Source organism: Lathyrus oleraceus, chromosome 4 (genome assembly GCF_024323335.1).
Source record: "Lathyrus oleraceus cultivar Zhongwan6 chromosome 4, CAAS_Psat_ZW6_1.0, whole genome shotgun sequence".
NCBI classification, from domain to species: Eukaryota; Viridiplantae; Streptophyta; class Magnoliopsida; order Fabales; family Fabaceae; genus Lathyrus; species Lathyrus oleraceus.
In genome coordinates, this window is record NC_066582.1 from 109025404 (window position 1) to 109030943 (window position 5540).

Consider the following 5540-nt stretch of genomic DNA (forward strand, 5'->3'; position numbering starts at 1 on the left):
GGGTGATAACAATCTTGTTCATCAAGATTGATTGAAATTCTCCATAGATTTTGGTGGATTTCCAACAAATGGTATCATGAGCCTTTGGTTCGAGAAAGGGATCGGCTTACTTGTATCGAAAGTCAATGACGTCAGTGTGATGAATAAGAAATGTTCTGTTGAAGAGTGTCAACGGCGCCAATGTGGTGAATAAGAAATGTTTTGTGCGGTACAAGAGTTTGTGGAAGTAAGAAGAGCTTTCACTTGAGGGGGAGAATTATGGACTCACACTTGAGAGGAACTGTTGAGAATGTATCAAGTGTGAGTAGTGTGGGTAATAGTCTCACATTGGTTGGAAATGTGGAGAGTTGATCATTTATAAGTGAGAGAACCCGCCCACCTATCACCTTAAGATTTTGGGTGAATATGTGGTGTGTCTCTCACAAAGGTGTTGCCCTAAAAAAAGAAGTCTCACAATGTTCAATGCTCCCTAGTGAAAAACTTCCCCAACATTTGTTAGTTTGGGGATCGAGTGGTTCTTCTTAATTATGTGTTTAATGTTATTCCTATCTTTTTCATATCTTTTCTGAAAAATGCATGTGATGATTTAGAAGAAAATATTTATTATCCATAAGAGGTTTATGTTGAAAGGTGTTAAAGGAGGTTTTAAGGGCTCTCGGGTTCAGTGGTTTGATGTATGTAAGCCAAAGTGTAAGGGTGGTTTGGGGGTTAGAGATCTCTGTTTGATTAGTTTTATCTCGTATGGCCAAATAGAGGTGGAGATTAACCTCAGGTGCTTTTGGTCTCTGTGTTGATATTTTGGAAATTGGATATGGTTCTCTAGTTGTTTATTCTCTAAGAGGTGTAAGGGGTTTAGGTTTTCGATCTACATCCTTTTGGTGGAAAGGAATGTCTCTCCTTTGGCCCAAAGAGGATGATCCCTCTGATTGGTTTATGGATGGTATTTTTAAGAAAGTAGGGTCGGGTCTCCCGACTTCTTTTTTAGGGGACCTTTGAGTTGGAAATATTCCTCTTAAAGTTAAGTTCTCTAGGGTTTTTACTAGATCTAATCATCCTGAGGGGATCGTTAGATGTTAGATTTGTTGGTTGGTGGCAATATTTTTTTGGGATTTTGGGTGGAGGAAACCTTTCTTTGACCATGAGCAACATGTGGCTGATAGTTTTGTTTTAGTCTTTAGAGTTTGACCCTGAATTAGAAAAAAGAGTGATGGAGTTGGAAATATATTAGAGATGATATTTTCTCTATTGCTTCTGAATATCAAAGCTCGGGTACGTGCACATTAAAATTAATCCAAGATTGTATTGGGTGTAGGTGTTTTTTGTGTTCCTTATCGGTGGATTTTGGATTGGTTATTTGTTGTAGGTTGACTTTTGTGCATTATTTTTAATTTTTTTGATTGTATAAGGGTGAACACCTCTAGTATTTATTTTTAATTCCAAAAAATTTCTTGCTTATAAAAAAACATTAAAATTAAGTTAAACAAAAAATTAAAAACAAATATAAATTATGAGATAAATAATAAGATAAATTTTTCATATATATATATATATATGAGAGAGAACGTAAAACAGGTGAGTTCAATAGCCACTTTCTTAACTAAAAAAACAGTTATACGTATGTGTCCCAATCTGTCTACCCCTTGACTCGACAAACATTATAAACTACAAATAATAACTAATCCCTATAGCATTTAATATGGCTAAAATAGAAGAACTGAGATATGGGAAAGAGGAAATTTATTTCATTCCTTTTTCAGTAAATATGTAACCATGTTTTTGGTAGCAGTTAGCCACCACAACCTAATTGTGTGGATGCATATTAATGATTAAAAATTAAAATATTAACAACCTTATATAGATTTTTTGAAAATTAATAACAGCAACTTAAACACAAAATCGGGCAAAGAGAAAAAAAACTGTTTCCCAATATAAAAATACACATAATCAAAGTTTCAACCAAAGGAAATTATATCAAAAAAACATCAAAACTTGGACAAACAGCTAAATTTTAAACTACGGTGTATTAAGATGATAGTTAAGATATTTTTTCTTTTCTTTTTATCATATCAAACAAGAGTTTTAACTTATGGCATCCTCTTGCGTCAACTGCTTTGTTTCAAATAATGATGACACACATCATTATGATGAACATAAAACAAAATAAGCTTATCCATTTAATTTAATTTAATTTAATTTTAGAGGTCTCCACATCATTAAAAAAATCACATTAAAAAAGTGATTAGTCAACGAAGCATAACACTCTACTCTCTCCGTTCCTTTTTAAGTGTCATTTTTTGACTTTTTACACATACCAAGGAAGCTAATCATTGTTGTTACTTTTCAAACAATAATTCTTCTTTTACCTATAATACCCTTAATTATTTATTACATTCACTTTACTTTTTCTCTCTCTGCAATCATTATCTAGGGGTAATTTTGACAAAATTGCAATTAATACTACCTTGAACTTTGCAAGTGACAATTAAAAAGAAACAAATTTTTTGCAAGAAAGTGACACTTATAAAGGAACGGAGGGAGTAACATTTTCTTCCTCCCACGCGAAAAAGTATTGACGCCACCTCCAACCTCCACTGAAAGTTCTACCATCCTTTAACTCATTTTTTGCACCGAAAACTTAGAACCATACTCCCTTTTTTATCCACTATAGTAGCATCGACCACCATTTCACTAATAAAGAACAATTAAACTCTCTTAACCTTCGAACTCCTAAAACATCATGTGCTCAATCAAGCCAAGTCTTCTTTCATTTTATCAAATAAATTTTCCTATCAACTTCATTGTCATCCAAAAAAATAATTAAAATAGAGATTCAACTAAAAAATAATCCCTTAAGAAATCTTGAAGAAGAAAAAAAAAATAAAAAAAAAATAAATAAATATATATATATATATATATATTATAATATATATATATATATATATATATATATCAAATCAAACATTGATTAAAGATAGAGTTTTAAACGAGTTTATATAGAGTGACATCTCTCGCTTTATAAGTTCGTTTTGTGCGGATGAGTTAGACCACTTTAATATGGTATCACTGTATATAAACTGTTTCAATATTCAATCTCCAACCAACGTCAGACTTAGAATCTTAGTATAAATGCAATTCCAGTTAGATGTATTTTGTATGATGTCAAAATCACGATACTTTAGCATTTATGTATATTGAATGATATTCTTTGAATCTAAATGTGTATCTTAGTATTAGGTGAAGCTACGCGAAAAATATCTGAGCGCATTACATGCTCAAAGATACAATAGAGTCGCCATCGAACTTTATTTATTCCTAAAGGGAAAACATCGATAAAACTCAGGGAAAGAAAAAATGGGTAAGGAAGTCGGTTATGCAAGGGGAAGGTATTAGCATCTCTCACATCAGTTGTGCTCAACGGGAACCATTTTGATTGTTCTTTGTTCTGATGGGTGTTACTATCTAAAGATTACTCGCGAAAGAATAAAGAAAAAAGAAGAAGAATAAACAAATGCTCAATGAGGATTATGGCCCTCATGCCTACGTATCCTTATAGTGCAATAAGGAATTCAAAACTCTGTAGTTCATGGAACTAATGGTGGGAGATGAAATAAGTGTGATAAAGGTATGGTTTGAACAAAAGGATAATGTTGTTTGAACCCATAGGGTAGGTATGTCTGAATCCAAGAGGAAACTGACATCAAGTAAAAAACAAGGGTGTTGCCTATATAAGGCTCCAAAGTAAGTAAGAAGATGTTTGTCTAAGCAACAAGATGACTAATAAGATAAACAAAATGGCTCTTGGTTCAGAGGTAGACACTGGTTATTTGCCTAAAAGTATGTATGGAATCCAAAGAAAGGTTATGTTTGGTTCAAAGAGAATATTATATAACTGAGGTGAATGATTGGTAGAAGGTATTTAATGAAGGTAATGAATAATGAATGATGATAGGTAAATGATTGGAGAAACGGAAAGAATAAATAAATGTGCTTGTGGAGGATTTGAATCCTCGTGCCTACATATTCTCATCGTGCAATGAGAAAGTCAGAGTTCCATAGTTTGGGGAATTAATGCGGAACAAAGAAAGAAAGAGTTGATTGGGTTTCTAGAAGGCGAAGCAAATTGCTTGAAAAGTAAGAGTGTGACATTAACCGATGTGTGCTATTTAGCCAAAGAGAATTTGTGAAGGCATGGTCTGAACCAAGGATGCTACTAGAGTTTGAGACTATACAAGGTAGGAAAAGATGTTTTCCAGGGTCTGCAACCCTACAGGATGGCATCAGAGAAAGCCATAATCTGTAACTGTATAGACAGGATAAACAGGGGTCAAAGTCTGTAACTTACAATGAAGTGTCTATTTTCCAAATTTTGTAACTTTGTAGGGAAAAGTGTAATGATATGTGCCATAGTTCGTAACTACACAAGGCAAAAAGAAATGAATGCCAGAGTTTGAAACTCTATAAGGGAAAAGAGAGATGATGCCACATTCACTACGCCAAATAAGGGAAAAGAGGGCGCTTATTTTGGCCTATAACAGCGCTTTTAAGCGCCCTCTAAAGTGGCGCTGGCATAGGTAAAGACAACGCTTTGTTTTCCTGAAGAAAGCGCTGTCTAAAGTGGCCACATTATAGTGCGCTTTCAGAAAAAAGCGCCCTCTGGAGTGGTCCATAAAGGGACACCTTAGAGGGCGCTTTCTGGAAAAAGCGCCCTCTAAAGTTGTCAATGTAAAGTGTTTAGAGGGCGCTTTCAGGAAAAAACGCCCTCTAAAGTTGTCAATGTAAAGTGTTTAGAGGGCGCTTTCAGGAAAAAACGCCCTCTAAAGTTGTCAATGTAAAGTGTTTAGAGGGCGCTTTCTGGACAAAGCGCCCTCTAAAGTGTTAGTTATTTTAAAAAAATTTGTTTGAAAAACAGTGGATATTTAATTGGTAACCTGTTCGCATGCTGCAAAAGTGTAAAATTCATATTGATTTCATCCTTTAATCCAATGTTATACACCATTAATCCATTGATATATACAACATGAATCCATTTATATACAACATTAATCCTCCATATATACAACATTAATATATGATTCTTTCATCAACAATATACAACAACATATTCATGATTTAGTAAAAGTACAACAACAATATACAACATATATATACAACAACAGCATACAACAACAACATTCCATACATATATGTACAACAATATACAACCTAGCTATATGATTCTTTGATCAACAATGAATTGACACAATTCATCCTTCATTTCATCCAAATGAGCTCTTGAGTAAGATTTGTATTCCTCAAAGTACTACAATTAAGAGAATAAAACATATTCATGATTTAGTAACAAATTAGATGAAATATCCGATAATATTAAAATAAACCCTAAGTTATTATTCAATAAATTTTATTATTGCCCTAACAAAATAAAAACGTATATTGAGATCAATCTGACAGACATAATTAAATATACAAATACACATGAATATTTAGGGGAATTTCACTTACGCGTCAACCGTCTTCTTCATACTCGGATATTTACTCCAATC